This window comes from Dermacentor silvarum, chromosome 8 (genome assembly GCF_013339745.2).
Source record: "Dermacentor silvarum isolate Dsil-2018 chromosome 8, BIME_Dsil_1.4, whole genome shotgun sequence".
Lineage (NCBI taxonomy): Eukaryota > Metazoa > Arthropoda > Arachnida > Ixodida > Ixodidae > Dermacentor > Dermacentor silvarum.
Window position 1 is genome coordinate 149,059,523 of NC_051161.1, and position 15,997 is coordinate 149,075,519.

Below are 15,997 nucleotides of genomic sequence, written 5' to 3' on the forward strand. Positions count from 1 at the left end.
GTGCGTATAAGCATTTCGAGGTTTGGTTTGGTAAGCATTTCCATGCGGAATGGTTTTAGATGCGAAGCATCTTATGGTCGAGGCTATGTCACACCCTCCCTCCCTCCCTCCGCCGTGCGGCGTCCACACCACTACTGCGCATGCGCATCCTCCTCCCCCTCCTCTCCTCTCCTTGTTTCCTCTCCTCCCTCCTCCCCCTCCTCTCGTCTCCTTGTCTCATGACCTCTCCTCTCGGAATTCCTCCTCTCCTCTCCGACGCTCCTCTCCTCTCCTGATTGCGCAACGAATGGCCACACCTGCGGCTCCGCGCGCGATAATGCGAAGCAGCTTACGTTAGAGGCGCGACGGTAGGCGCCCCAGAGGCACCGGCAACAGTCACCAACGACGCGCGCGTTCGGTGCGGACGCGGGCAAAACGCCGACGGCGTCGACAACAGTTCTGCGCGTTGCTGGTGCTGCTGCAAGTCCAAGTTTATACAACTGATAAAACTACCTTCAGTCGACCTCATGGCTGCTTCGCATACTACTCAGGGTTCCCCTACGGGAAGATGGTGTAATTTTTTTGCATTAGCAGAAGCAAGAACATAACTGTTACTTTCTTGATCGTCAAGATTCCTGAACACATGCTTTATTAGGTTCCTCGTAGACTCTGCATGTCATATAGACTGTGCTCGTGTATCCCCCTTCACTGTGTCCGTGTCGATTGTGCGCACAAAATATTTCCCTATGAATTCTTACCAACTCGCCCAACTATCAGTTTTGCATGCCATATTTACGCTATAACAGAGTGTACATTTTCCTACGCTAAGTTTTATTCATCGTCCAATTTGGTGACATTTAATGCGGCATGTAATTGTCTTGATTGCGGACAGCCATTTCGATCGTGGCTTTTTTCTTTGCTGTCATTGCGAACATCTTTCTACGCATTTGCCTTCTGTGGGTGGTACATACTTTGACATTTCGTTCACGATGTGTTCGATCAAAGAATAGCGCATATTACGATTCCATGAGTCCACAAATAAAGTGCCTATGTTCCTGCAATTATGACTGCGCAAGTTATATATCTTTCGCCTACATTATTCGATTTAAGAATAGTTCCTGCCCCAATAGCAACCGACAACCGGTATTTTCTAGCTCGTACGACGCGTTTCCTTCATTTCACTAACTTTCTCAGAGCCTACGTTGATATTGTGCCCCGTACTCCCTTACGCTTTCTTACGTACTTTTTCTCAACTTTCAATTTCTCGCCCCATGTTCCGACACTTAAGCACGTTGGTCAACTTGCGTCCTCTATTTTTTTGCTACTCGCAAGTGCGCTCGGTACTTACCTGTTAGATGATTCACCGCACAGGTGCCTAATAGCTTACCATCGGCAATAGTCGTTATTTTGTACTCGGGCACTAAAATGTCACGACAGAAAGCTGCCAAATGACGTCTATTAGCAACGTTGTGCAGACCTCTCTTTGCTGCCACTCTGGCACTGAAGTTTTGCAGGCCTTATGGTCTTGGATACTTCAATACCAATTGCGGTATGTTCAGTGTGGTGGCTAAAACTAAACAGTGCGGAAGATTTCCAAAAATAATATAAATTAGATATTTAAACCCAAAGCGGGGTTCATATGGCAGGCTGACAGTACAATAATCTAACCACGCCACGCGTGTCGAGAAGACTACCGGTTGTCAGTGGTACGCCCAGGCGGCCTTGCAGTTCTGTACATATTTAGGGCTCAGTGAAAGGTGAAATGAACCTACCTATTCAAAGACAGTGAAGCCCGTTCAGAAAAATTCATGAAATATGTTCATACAGAGACTTCTATCAAGTATACCCTACAAGGAGTCGTATAGACAGTGTAATATTCCACGTTTGTATAAACTCCCCAAGTTATTATGGAACGCGACGAATGAAAATCATGATGTTTAGCTAGGCTAAACGGTAAGCTGACTGCAACGTCGGTGACAGTGCGTGTTTCTTATTCAGAGAATGTCGTCTGTCCGCTAAACCGGCTCTACATATTTGGTCACAGTTTGAATACACCGTAACCAATGCACTTTTTTTCTCCCATAAATCTGGTTGGAATTTCTTAGCGTCCCGTTAAGTGCCGGCCAACGTTCAAGCCAATCTGCGCTTGGTAAAGATTTCAGCGGCACTGGTGAACCAGTTTCACGCCGAATCTTTCAGTTAACTGGGTCATAGCGCTATCAGGAAGCGCTTGCTTTTTAAGAATCGCTGTTGCCGTCCCGTCGATAGCTCAGTTGGTAGAGCGGTGGACTGTAGAGGCACCTTCAAGACAGACATCCATAGGTAGCTGGTTCGAATCCGGCTCGACGGATATTTCTTTTTTCTTTTCGTCATTCTCTATATGCCAAATCAACGGCGTGTTACATGTTCCTCGTGATGTAGCAAGAAATGCTAACGTCGGCTCTCTGCATAAGCAAAGGGTGATTGTTTTCTCCAAGCCAAACAAAAGAAATAGGAATGATCTGCTTCAAGAACTGGGGGGCAGCACTCATTCTCACTAATTGAGGCAGACTGCTTTTTTGCGATACCATTATTCCCAGTCCGACTCACTACAACTCCTACAAACTTCGCCCCCGTCGAAATGCGGCTGTCACGGTCGGGATTGAACTAGCGACCTCGAGCAAAGCCAAGTCCGTCAAGCTACCGCGGCTGGCCCAGAAGTGTTAATTTGACGTGCGACAGCTTCTGTAGCGTCGGCTAGACACTGCGGTGGTTTAATGTGGCTGTGCGTCTTCACGCCCTGCGTCGATTGTTCGCTTAACAAATTTGCATCGTGTTTATTTCTCAGAAATAGCAGAAGCGTATCGTACGGTGCCCACAAACGCTCATTTATGTATATATATATATATATATATATATATATATATATATATATATATTGAGTTATATATTATTATTTAAGTATTTATTTTATTTATTTATTGTAACCTACCCACAGGCCCCGATGGGGTATTGAGTAAGGGGGCTTAGTAGAAGTTATATTAGCAATAGGGGAAAAATTCCTCAACAACGCAGACAAAAAAAAGTAAACAAGGAAAGCATGCTACAACAGAGCAGTAGGAACTCTATCGATATTACGATGCATGGAGGGGGGGGGGGGGAGGAGGGGGAGCGCTGTATAAATAAGTCAGTAACCTGTAACACAAGAAGGAAATGTCAACAGCATACATATTAAGAAAAAATTGATTTGAAACACCACGTGAACATGTGTAGTTGCGCAGACAACCGAACAACCCCAGAAAACCATTCACTATACATGATGAGTAGGAAGATCAATGGTTAGCTGGTGATATGAGCAATAAGTTACTGCCGAAATTTCACTCGCTTATCTTTTTCGACTATGCTACCGAGAAGACTATTCCATTGCCGTCTGGCACGTGCAAGTGCAGGTGAGTTAAATGCGTCAGTATTGCCGTAAACGCGGGTGAAGCTTAGGCTCTTATATAGTCTATCTGACGTGTGTGGTGACGTATCTAAGCCTAAAATATCTTGGTGAAACTGATACGCGTAGTTATGAAATGAGCACATGAGGGTTATGTCAGGGTGATTACTTAACTGTGGTAGAGAAAGGGTGAGTTTACCTTGCGTTACGCTTCAGTGGTGATTATAATTTTGGCAAATGAAGCGAGCAGCTCTATTTTGAGTTGCTTCTAACATGGTAGTTAGATATTTTTGATAGGGGGACCAGATCGACCAGGACAATTCGAGTTGTTGGCATGCCAACGTTTGGAAAGCAAGCTTACGAATTAGAGACGGCGAGTTACGAAGGTTTCGACATAACTACACTAATGACGTGGCTGTTTTGGCGCATACGTTAGCAATAGGGGGGTCCTAGAGAAGTTTGGAGAGAGGGTGATGCCGAGATACCTAAAGCCTCCTGACCCGTTTATCGGCCGTTCTTGCCGTCTTCCGAAGAGCCACCCTTCAGCTGAACTCCGCCAAGTGCCGTTTCGGGCGGCGCGAGATAACTATGCTCGGTCACCTTGTCAGTGCTGCCGGTGTTCAACCAGACCCCGACAAGGTACGAGCAGTGACAATTTCCCGTGCCGTGTTCAGCCAAAGACGTCCGCAGTTTTGTAGGATTATGTTCCTACTTTCGTCGCTTTGTCCGGAAATTCGCGGACATCGTCCGCGCTCTTACGGAACTCTTGAAGAAAGACGTTCCATTCGTGTGGGGACCCGAACAAGCAGCTTCGTTTTCTGCCCTCGTCCGCCTACTCACTACACCACCAATACTAGCCCATTTCGACCACTCGTCGCCTACGGAACTTCGCACTGATGCCAGTGGTCATGGAATTGGGGCTGTCCTTGGCCAAACACAGCACGGCAAGGAACGTGTCATCGCCTACGCCAGTCGCCTTCTGTCCTCGCCTGAACGAAACTTTTCCATCACTGAACGCGAGTGCCTCGCTTTAGTGTGGGCTGTCACCAAATTCAGACCTTACTTGTTTGGCCGAACTTTTTCTGTAATTACAGACCATCATGCTCTATGCTGGCTTTCGTCGCTGAAGGATCCGTCTGGACATCTCGGCCGCTGGGCATTACGGCTTCAAGAATACTCGTTTGATGTGCACTGCAAATCTGGACGATTGCACCAGGACGCTGATTGCTTGTCCCGTCACCCTGTCGATGCTCCCGACCTTATTGAACCTGACTCCGACGCCTGCGTACTGTCCATCCTTGCTTTGGATGATGTCCCCACCGAACAGCGACGAGACGCGTCCTTACGGCTTATCATCGACCGTTTTACCTCTCCATCACCAGACCATTCTGTTCGCCTGTTTGAGCTACACGACAACGTTCTGTATCGTCGTAATCTGAGCTCAGATGGCCCAGAGCTTCTGCTTGTCCTACCTCGCCATCTTCGCTTCAGTGTTCTTCATCAGCTTCATGACGTACCAACTGCCGATCACCTAGGTGTCTCACGTACTTACGCCCGCATCCGACGCCGGTTTTTCTGGCCTGGCATGTACCGTTCTGTGCTCCGCTACGTCGCTGCTTGTGAACGCTGCCAATGCCACAAGCGCCCTTCAGCGCTGCCTGCAGGCCAGCTAGAACCTATTGATATCCCTGCAGAGCCATTCTTCCGCGTCGGCCTTGACCTTCTAGGCCCTTTCCCTACGTCCATCTCGGGAAACAAATGGGTTGCGGTAGCGCCAGACTACGCCACGCGCTTCTCAATCACCAGCGCTTTACCGACAAGCTGTTCTACAGACGTCGCTGACTTTCTCCTACACGACGTAATTCTACATCATGGCGCCCCTCAGCAGCTCCTCACCGATCGCGGGAGGTACTTCCTATCAAGAGTGGTAGATCACATCCTTCCTGCTTGCTCCACTGAACATAAGCTCACCGCCGCTAATCATCCGCAGACGAATGGATTGACGGAGCGCCTGAACCGAACGCTAACCGAGATGCTGGCCATGTATATTTCACCAGATCACCGTGACTGGGACTGCACGTTACCCTTTGTTACCTTTGCGTACAATTCCTCGCGGCATGACACCGCCGGATATTCACCGTTTTATCTGCTGTTTGGCCGACATCCTGCGTTGCCCTTCGAGACTCTCCTTCCTTCGGCTCCTCACTCGCCTACTGAATACCCCAGTGACGTCGCAGCTAGAGCCCGTGCAGCTCGTCAACTTGCCCACGATCGACTTTCTGCTTCGCAAGCAGCCCAGAAGTCCCGTTACGATAGCCGACACAGAAGCGTGCACTTCACGCCTGGCTCTCTGGTGTTCCTATGGTCGCCATGCCGCCGCATTGGCCTATCAGAGAAGCTCCTCTCACGTTACACCGGGCCCTACAAGGTCCTTCGTCAACTCGGTGACGTAAATTACCAAATTGTACGCCTGGATCCTGATTCTTCGACCTCATCGCTGCCAACTGAAGTTGTTCATGTTTCCCGGTTGAATCTATACGGCTCTTTTAGCTCCTCGCCTTCATAGCAAGCGCCAGGACGGCGCTTCAGCCGCCGGAGAGTGATGTTACGGAGCAATCCATACATGGATCAACGCGATGCTTGGCAGCGCGACAAAGACGACGATGAAGACGCTAGCTCTTGGCCCGGATAGGACGTCCCTTGCCCTAGCCTGCTCTGTATATATTTTGTAAATACATCCTTTGCCTCCATCTCGCTTCCGTCACAATATAAATAGGCATTTGGTGCCGCAGCTAAACGTCGCCTCCCCTCCCTCCCTCCCGTCCGCCCACGGCCTTTCGCGTGACGGAAGAAGTTTCGTTTGCTCTATATATGTGGTGATTGTAATAGAGGAAAGAGACATTTAATTCTTCAGCCCTTCAGGGAGCACGGCACAGAACGCGCGTTTGCTCTCCGCCGTGCGTTCGCTCTCCGTGAAAGCGCGGATCCCTCGCTTCCTTTCACTTGCACATACAGCATACGGCACGCGGCGACTTCATCGCCGTTGACGTCACAAGGAACCTCACGGCGACAGCTACGCCGACGGCAGAAATCTGGCTTGCAGTGTACATATAATTGCTATAGATATAAAACGGTGACAGAAACCTAGTTGGAAACTATCGACCCTAATCACTAACTTCCATCTGTTCTGAAATGATGGAACAAATTATCGCGTCCCATTTATGATCACCTGGGATCTAATAATTTCTTTTTCACTAAGCAGCATGGGACCACAAGAGGTTTGTCATGTGAGACGCAACTACTGGAATTAATGATATATCTACACTTTTACATGGACTCAAACTTACAAACTGACTGCATCTTTCTTGATTTTTCAAAAGCATTTGACCCAATGTGGCTTCTTTATAAAATTATCCGCATTAAAACTGGATTCACTTACTCTATCTTGGCTACGAAATTTTCTTTCGAACAGGTAGCAGCAATTCACTACCGTTAACAATTTCTCTTCGTCCCATTCCAATGTTTCCTCAGGTGTACCACAGGGGGCGTACTTGGTTCCGTACTGTTTCCTATATATATAAACGACCTCCTCAATAACACATCATCATCCCTGTGCATATTTGCTGATGATTGCATTATATATCAACCCATCAACAGAGACCACCAGATTCTTTAAGATGACCGCAACCCAATAAACGATTGGTGTGACAAACGTCTAATGAATTTAAACTCGGCTAAATGTAAAGTAATGTCTTTCAGTAGAAAGCGTTGAAATTCGAACTTTTCATATAGTATAAAAACCAGCAGATTTTCTGAGGTATCTTCATTTAGGTATCTCGGCATCACCGTCTCTCCATACTTCTCCAGGACCCCCCTATTGCTAACGTATGCGCCAAAGCAGCCGCGTCGTTAGTGTAGTTATGTCGAAACCTTCGTAACTCGCCGTCTCTAATTCGTAAGCTTGCTTTCCAAACGTTGGTCCGCCAACAACTCGAATTGGCCTGGTCGATCTGGTTCCTTTATCAAAGCTATTTAACTACCATGTTAGAAGCAACTCAAAATAGAGCTGCTCGCTTCATTTGCCAAAATTATAATCACCACTCAAGCGTAACGCAAGGTAAACTCACCCTTTCTCTACCACAGTTAAGTAATCACCCTGACATAACCCTCATGTGCTCATTTAAGAAATACGCGTATCAGTTTCACCAAGATATTTTAGGCTTAGATACGTCACCACACACGTCACATAGACTATATAATAACCTAAGCTTCACGCGCGTTTACGGCAATAATGACGCATTTAACTCACCTGCACTTGCACGTGCCAGACGGCAATGTCGGCAGTTGGTCTTCTCGGTAGCATAGTCGAAAAAGCTAAGCGAGTGAAATTTCGGCAGTAACTTATTGCTCATATCACCAGCAAACCCTTGATCTTCCTACTGATCATGCGGAGTGAATTGTTTTCTGGGGTTGTTCGGTTGTCTGCGCAACTACACATGTTCACGTGGTGTTTCAAATCAAATTTTTTCTTAATATGTATACTGCTGAAAATTCCTTCTTGTGTTACAGGTTACTGACTTATTTATACAGCGCTCCCCCTCCCCCCCCCCCCCCCTCCATGCATCGTAATATCGACAGAGTTCCTACTGCTCTGTTGTAGCATGCTTTCCTTGTTTACTTTTTCTTGTCTGCGTTGTTGTGGAATTTTCCCCCCTATTGCTTATATAACTTCTACTAAGCCCCCTTACTCAATACCCCATCGGGGCCTGTAAGGTAGGTTACAATAAATAACTAACTAACTAACTAAATAAATAAATAAATAAATAAATAAATAAATAAATAAATAAATAAATAAATATACACATAAATGAGCGTTTGTGGGCACCGTACGATACGCTTCTGCTATTTCTGAGAAATAAACACGATGCAAATTTGTTAAGCGAACAATCGACGCAGGGCGTGCAGACGCACCGCCAGATTAAACCACCGCATTGTCTAGCCGACACTACAGAAGCTGTCGCACGTCAAATCAACACTTCTAGGCCTGCCGCGGTAGCTTGACGGACATGGCTTTGCTCGAGGTCGCTAGTTCAATCCCGACCGTGACAACCGCATTTCGACGGGGGCGAAGTTGGTAGGAGTTGTAGTGAGTCGGACAGGGAATAATGGTATCGCAAAAAAGCAGTCTGCCTCAATTAGTGAGAATGAGTGCTGCCCCCCAGTTCTTGAAGCAGATCATTCCTGTTTCTTTTGTTTGGCTTGGAGAAAACGATCACCCTTTGCTTATGCAGAGAGCCGACGTAGCATTTCTTGCTACATCACGAGGAACATGTAACACGCCGTTGATTTGGCCCATAGAGAATGACGAAAAGAAAAAAGTAATATCCGTCGAGCCGGATTCGAACCAGCGACCTATGGATGCCTGCCTTGAAGGTGCCTCTACAGTCCACCGCTCTACCAACTGAGCTATCGACGGAACGGCAACAGCGCTTCTTAAAAAGCAGGCGCTTCCTGATAGCGCTATGACCCAGTTAACTGAAAGATTCGGCGTGAAACTGGTTCACCAGTGCCGCTGAAATTTTTACCAAGCGCAGATTGGCTTGAACATCGGCCGAAACATAACGGGACGCTAAGAAATTCCCACCAGATTTATGGGGGAAAACAAAAGCGCATTAGTTGCGCTGTATTCAAACTGTGACCAAATATGTAGAGCCGGTTTAGCGGACAGACGACATTCTCTGAATCAGAAACACGCAATGTCACCGACGTTGCAGTCGGCTTACCGTTTAGCCTAGCTAAACTTCGTGATTTTCGTTCGTCGCGTTCCATAATCACTTGGGGAGTTTATACAAACGTGGAATATTACACTGTATATACGACTCCTTGTAGGGTATACTTTATAGAAGTCTATGTAACCGCATGTGTTTATACTGCGAGTGCTTTCTTCCCTCTCTCTCCTTTCTTTTCATCCCTTTAAACCCCTTCCCCCGTGTAGGGTAGCAAACCGGACGTGCTTCTGGTTAACCTCCCTGCCTTTCCTTCTTTTTTTTCTTCCTTCCTGTATGAACATATTTCATGAATTTTTCTGAACGGGCTTCACTGTCTTTGGATAGGTGGGTTCATTTCACCTTTCACCGAGCCCTAAATATGTACAGAACTGCAAGGCCGCCTGGGAGTACCACTGACAACCGGTAGTCTTCTCGACACGCGTGGCGTGGTTAGATTTTGTACTGTCAGCCTGCCATATGAACCCCGCTTTGGGTTTAAATATCTAATATAATTTATATTTGGAAATCTTCCGCACCGTTTGGTTTTAGCCACCGCACTGAACATACCCGAATTGGTAGTGAAGAATCCAAAACCATGAGGACTGCAAAACTTGAGTGCCAGAGTGGCAGCAAAGAGAGGTCTGCACAACCTTGCTAATAGACGTCATTTGGCAGCTTTCTGTCGTGACATTTTAGTGCCCGAGTACAAATAACGACTATTGCCGATGGTAAGCTATTAGGCACCTGTGCGGTGAATCATCTAACAGGTAAGTGCCGAGCGCACGTGCGAGTGGAAAAAAAATAGAGGACGCAAGTTGACCAACGTGCTTAAGTGTCGGAACATGGGGCGAGAAATTGAAAGTTGAGAAAAAGTACGTAAGAAAGCGTAAGGGAGTACGGGGCACAATATCAACGTAGGCTCTGAGAAAGTTAGTGAAATGAAGGAAACGCGTCGTACGAGCTAGAAAATACCGGTTGTCGGTTGCTATTGGGGCAGGAACTAGTCTTAAATCCAATAATGTAGGCGAAAGATATATAACTTGCGCAGTCATAATTGCAGGAACATAGGCACTTTATTTGTGGACTCATGGAATCGTAATATGCGCTATTCTTTGATCGAACACATCGTGAACGAAATGTCAAAGTATGTACCACCCACAGAAGGCAAATGCGTAGAAAGATGTTCGCAATGACAGCAAAGAAAAAAGCCACGATCGAAATGGCTGTCCGCAATCAAGACAATTACATGCCGCATTAAATGTCACCAAATTGGACGATGAATAAAACTTAGCGTAGGCAAAATGTACACTCTGTTATAGCGTAAATATGGCATGCAAAACTGATAGTTGGGCGAGTTGGTAAGAATTCATAGGGAAATATTTTGTGCGCACAATCGACACGGACACAGTGAAGGGGGACACACGAGCACAGTCTATATGACATGCAGAGTCTACGAGGAACCTAATAAAGCATGTGTTCAGGAATCTTGACGATCAAGAAAGTAACAGTTATGTTCTTGCTTCTGCTAATGCAAAAAAATTACACCATCTTCCCGTATAGGGGAACCCTGAGTAGTATGCGAAGCAGCCATGAGGTCGACTGAAGGTAGTTTTATCAGTTGTATAAACTTGGACTTGCAGCAGCACCAGCAACGCGCAGAACTGTTGTCGACGCCGTCGGTGTTTTGCCCGCTTTCGCACCGAACGCGCGCGGCGTTGGTGACTGTTGCCAGTGCCTCTGGGGCGCCTACCGTCGCGCCTCTAACGTAAGCTGCTTCGCATTATCGCGCGCGGAGCCGCAGGTGTGGCCATTCGTTGCGCAATCAGGAGAGGAGAGGAGCGTCGGAGAGGAGAGGAGGAATGCCGAGAGGAGAGGAGATGAGTCAAGGAGAGGAGAAGAGGGAGAGGAGGATGCGCATGCGCAGTAGGGGTAAGGACGCCGCACGGCGGAGGGAGGGAGAGAGGGTGTGACATAGCCTCGACCATAAGATGCTTCGCATCTAAAACCATTCCGCATGGAAATGCTTACCAAACCAAACCTGGAAATGCTTATACGCTCAAGACACTGAAACCAGCTCTCAGGGGAGTTTCTGCACTAACCTTTTCTCCACTCCTAAGCTTATTTCACGCATGCTCCAGATAACACGGCGCAGTCTATGTTCTATCCGTAACGAACAAAGGATTTAGGTTAATCGGATATTTACATGTGAAAGGTCCAATTATTTATTTCCAGATTTACTAACTTTCGTGGAGCAGCGAATAATTAAACATATCAGGCGCGTCCATCTAGCTATATATTTTCCGGTTTGGCTTCCATGCTGTTCTAGTTGAGTCCGCAGTTCTAGGACGTCAGGCTTTTTACATCTGGAATCAGTACTCTAACTATCTGTAATTCTTCCCATGGACCTTTGCTTCGACTACAATTATATTCTAGTGGAAGATCCGCTCAAACACGCGCCAACATCCCAAGATATACACCTGTATGAGCGTGACTAAGGCGGCGAAACCGCGGTCGCACGCAGCGGATATCGAGCTATTCACGGAACTAGAGCACTGTACGGGCTCGGGCTTACCCGAAAGCCCGGGCCCGGCCGGGCCCGTGGGCCGGGCCGGGCCGGGTAAAGCAGTTTTTTCACGGGCTCGGGCCGGGCTCGGGCACGGCGTGTGCTTTTTGACCCGGGCCCGGGCCCGGCTCGGGTTTTTTGACGCCGGCCCGGGCTGGGCTCGGGCTTTCTGCGAGTTATTCTCGGGCTTCTCAACTCTGAAAAACATGTATTTTTCGGTCTCGGGCCGAGTTCGGGCCGGTTTCGAGCCGGGCTCGGGCCGGGCTCGGGCTTAAGGTAAAGGGGTGGCGGGCCGGGCCGGGCGGGTAACGTAGATTATTTCCGGGCCCGGGCCGCGCCCGGGTCTCGCCATAGAAGTTTTGATCGGGCTCGGGCGGGCCGCCCATTGTAAAAACGGGCCCGCGCCGGGCTGGGGCCGCAAAAATCGGCCCATGCAGTGCTCTACACGGAACCAACACTCCCAATTCAAAATGACGGCAGATCATGGCGTCTGAATGGGCACGACGCCATCATCTGCCGTCGTATTAAATTGGGAGGGTCGGTTCTGTGAATAGCTACTGATAACTGCTGCTAGTACTCGGACAAAATGGAGGCTCTTTCGAATGGCGCACTCGTTTGCTGAATGACACAGTATGTTACTGCAGGCGGCCGCGGTGGAGTTATTTGCGCCATTGGTTAGGCCAAACTTTGGTCTTTGGAAGGTGGTAAGTGTGTGGTCTTTCTAAACTATGGTCACACTAGCGTTTCTATAGAGATTGATGTGAGTGTAAAGTAACCAAGAAAAAAACAATGCTCGGGTTAGGCACTGCCGTTTGTACTCCTGGCTTCGTATAGGTTTGCTCATTGATAGTTACCTTGGTCTTTGTACACAATTGTTTTCAAACAAATTTATATCTTCACATTGGCTGTTTAGTTTATGAGGAAGTTAGGCGCAAGGTGGTGTTTACTGCTTTAATGGACAACTAAGTAGTGGTGTTGCTTGGCTTGCATGAATGGGCATGAAGCGTAAGCAAACAAAGCATTTCCCTGTATTGTACTAAAGTCTTCGTCGCAAAAAATCTTGCTTTGTAGAAAATGATCAACAAGACCGAGAAGTGTGACGTACTCCCCAGAGCAAAAATACACATAGTCGAGATTCTGCGATAGAGACTATCTTGATATACCCCTTTGAATGTAAATCATGCACTGCAGTACTAAATTGGTATTGCGAACCTTCTAGTGCAGTGATTAATTTCAGTTTGTGCGACTGCATTACGAACAAACTGAAATTTTTTTGTTGAGCGTATGCTTCATATAGTTTTGCTTACGGGGTGCCATGTTATGTAAATCATCATCATCATCACCATCATCATCATCATCAGTGTATATTTTTTTCCACTGCAGGACGAAGGCCTCTCCCTGAGATCTCCAATTACTGCTCTCTTGTGCTAGCTGATTATGCAAATAGCATCGTAGAAATGTGTCCTCTTAGCTCGACCAGAGTCCTCAGGTTCAGCATTAAACTTAGCAGAAGCACTGAAAATACAATTTTAGGCTATAAGTTATTATAACCAAACAATTAAACTCCTCCTGCGCTGGTGTTTGGTTACGTGAAAGTACACCGATTCGTGGACACTGTTTCATCGTCAAGGGCCGCCACTTGTGATTTTTGCACCACTTTCATAGCAAAGTTAAATATTTGGTAGACGTTTAATCTTTGCATTTAGAGTAGAATGCAATAGGAATCACAGATCCCTGGCTGCTTATCATATATCTTTCTCGTACATTCAGGAGAATTCTCGTACATACGACGCTATAACGTCTGTAGGTTGTGGCTAAGTCGTACTTTTCGATTTTTCTGACAGATCTTGCTTTGAGAAATGAAATTTTTGTTCAGTAACGACTTGCGCCACGCGAACGGCCTGGCAGATCGCGGTGGTTTGGAATGATGTGGTTCGGCATGATTGTTTCCGCCAACGATGCCGGCGCCTGCGCCGACACCAACGACGGCTTTTCTGCGTCACTGAACGCCTATCAAGTTAAAATACAACTCCTTGTTTATGGAATACAAGCGTGCCCGTTAACGTCATTGTGACAGACGATGTTCTGATTCCCACCGCAATCCAAAAGACAGCTTCCGAGCTATAGACCATCTCTTTATTATGCGAAGCGAGATTCTTGCGGCAACCGGTCGTCGCCCCGCCCTCACCTCCCTCGTTCGCTTTCCTTCGACTTAGTTTCACGCAAAGAGGACAATACGGTAGCACCTCGGATACCGAGCATTTTTGTCGGGGGTGTAGCTCAGATGGTAGAGCGCTCGCTTAGCCTGCGAGAGGTACTGGGATCGATACCCAGCACCTCCACGACTTTTTTGTGCCAGTGATAAACGCGTTACAAATCATTGTGAGCCTTTCTGCATTCGTGTTTTTTTTTTCTTCACAATGCCGCCATACTCATTTGTGAAAAATTCGATGCAGCCACTCAGTTTTGCACAGCTATGGTGAACTGCAAAATGGCGCTTTTATATGCACTCACCAGAAAGGTTTTCCGCTTGTTTGTCCCCTTGGGTAAAGTAACGTTCACATAAGCGCGCTTAGTCTTAATAGTTCGCTGTGTTTAAGGTGCTTTATGGATTATGAAAATTTATCCTGACAATATTTTTTCGCATTCGAACAGATATTGTATAAACGCATCACAGTGTTCAGCGAGTCCTCCGTCTGCGAAAGCATTCACGGCCAGAGTTTTTAGATCGGCGACTTCTTTGAACACCTCCAAGTTAATATATTTGAAAGGGGCCTTCCTTTAAAGACAACCGATAAGAATATAGACGAATAGTCGACCTTCCTCAGTGCCCTACTTAGTGTAGTGCAGTCTATTTCTACGCAACAACAACGACAACCTCATGGACTGTAAGATGAGGATAAAACTACAACTGCGACATGACGAGGCAACATCACTGAATGTTTAGAAAAAGGGAAACTAAAACGGCACATTCTCTAACCAAGAGTTGTACGACGGTAGCTAGGACTTCCAAACACTTATTCCACGTGCCACACGACGCAGCCCATAGGAGCTGTTTTGTTGCCGCGTGTGGTACAGTGAACCAGTGCTCAAGCGATTTGAAATCAGTGGGTGGATGGGTGTGGTGATGCACGTGCTACTTACTGCAATTTTTAAGGTTTACATTACCATGCTTGCTCGACAGATGCGAACAGAGAGGCGTTAGCTTCGCTTCACAAAGCAGAAGACAACTGTGGGAATATTTGCCTTTTCGCATGAGGAGAGCCGACGTTAGCATTTCTTGCTACATCACAAGGCACAAGTAAGACTCAGTTGATTTGCATCGCAAAGAAAAAAAATAATATCCGTCGAGCCGGATTTGAACCAGCGACCTATGGATGCCTGTCTTGGAGGTGCCTCTACAGTCCACCGCTCTACCAACTGAGCTATCGACGGAGCGGAAGCAGGGTCTCTTAAAGAGCAGGCACAGACTTCGGACGGTATGACCCAGTTAACTGAAGGAAGGCGTGGCTGAGGATCGGCGCGAAACTGGTTCACCGGTGTCGCCGAATCTTTAGCGGAGCGCAGACTGGCTTGAACGTCGGCTGGCGCTTAACCGTACGCTAAGACATTCTAATCACTCTTAAGGCCACAGGGTAAGCCCTATGCTTTCCATGTATTTTGACCATGTTGAGGAACCGTTTTCTCAGCAGCTAAAAGAGGTATCCCATAATGCATATATCATATTCTTCTAAATTTCCTGCTCTTTCAAATGTAGTAGACTTATTAAAATCAGACTACAATGGCTATTTTGGTGAAATTGTTCACACTAATACCTAAATTCTGGCTTTATTTGCATATTTCAAAATTTGTAACACAAAAACCGTTAGGTGCACATTTTCAATTCTAGCACAGTAGTTACCTACTCTCATACAGATGACAGGGAAATAAAATCAACTGGTTATCCAGGAAGAAACAGGAAATAATGGTACCTATGTAATAAAAACAAACGTGGTTTTGAGATAATTGAGTTTAAAGTAAGAAAACGATGAAAAACACACATTTTTTGCCACCGACACCGTTAAAGTCATATCTATAGAAGCCACCAGTTTGGTAATCATTGTCGAAGTCATTTTTTCGCTTTTCAGCCGGTCGTCTTGCTTGCCTTGCCTCTTTTGTGAGCTGTGGTGTAGCTCTCTCCGCATTGTATTGTCGATTGTGGTCAACTTCGTTTAGCCATTTTAGTGTCCTGCTGCCAGACTTCAGCGCCCCAATGACGTCAAAATG

At 46.8% G+C, this 15,997-nt stretch overlaps 4 non-coding genes across 4 annotated transcripts; 2 read left to right on the forward strand and 2 right to left on the reverse strand.

Annotated features, from left to right (window-relative positions):
- Window positions 1–2,237: 2,237 nt before the first annotated feature.
- On the forward strand, window positions 2,238–2,329 carry Trnay-gua (transfer RNA tyrosine (anticodon GUA)). Its single transcript is given in 2 exon segments — window positions 2,238–2,274; window positions 2,294–2,329. It is a non-coding gene; the product is annotated as a tRNA-Tyr (tRNA).
- A 6,455-nt stretch (window positions 2,330–8,784) lies between these two features.
- Trnay-gua (transfer RNA tyrosine (anticodon GUA)) lies at window positions 8,785–8,876 on the reverse strand. Its single transcript is given in 2 exon segments — window positions 8,785–8,820; window positions 8,840–8,876. It is a non-coding gene; the product is annotated as a tRNA-Tyr (tRNA).
- A 5,124-nt stretch (window positions 8,877–14,000) lies between these two features.
- Trnaa-agc (transfer RNA alanine (anticodon AGC)) lies at window positions 14,001–14,073 on the forward strand. The gene has a single exon. It is a non-coding gene; the product is annotated as a tRNA-Ala (tRNA).
- Window positions 14,074–15,074: 1,001 nt separating this feature from the next.
- Trnay-gua (transfer RNA tyrosine (anticodon GUA)) lies at window positions 15,075–15,166 on the reverse strand. The gene is given in 2 exon segments: window positions 15,075–15,110; window positions 15,130–15,166. It is a non-coding gene; the product is annotated as a tRNA-Tyr (tRNA).
- Window positions 15,167–15,997: the final 831 nt, after the last annotated feature.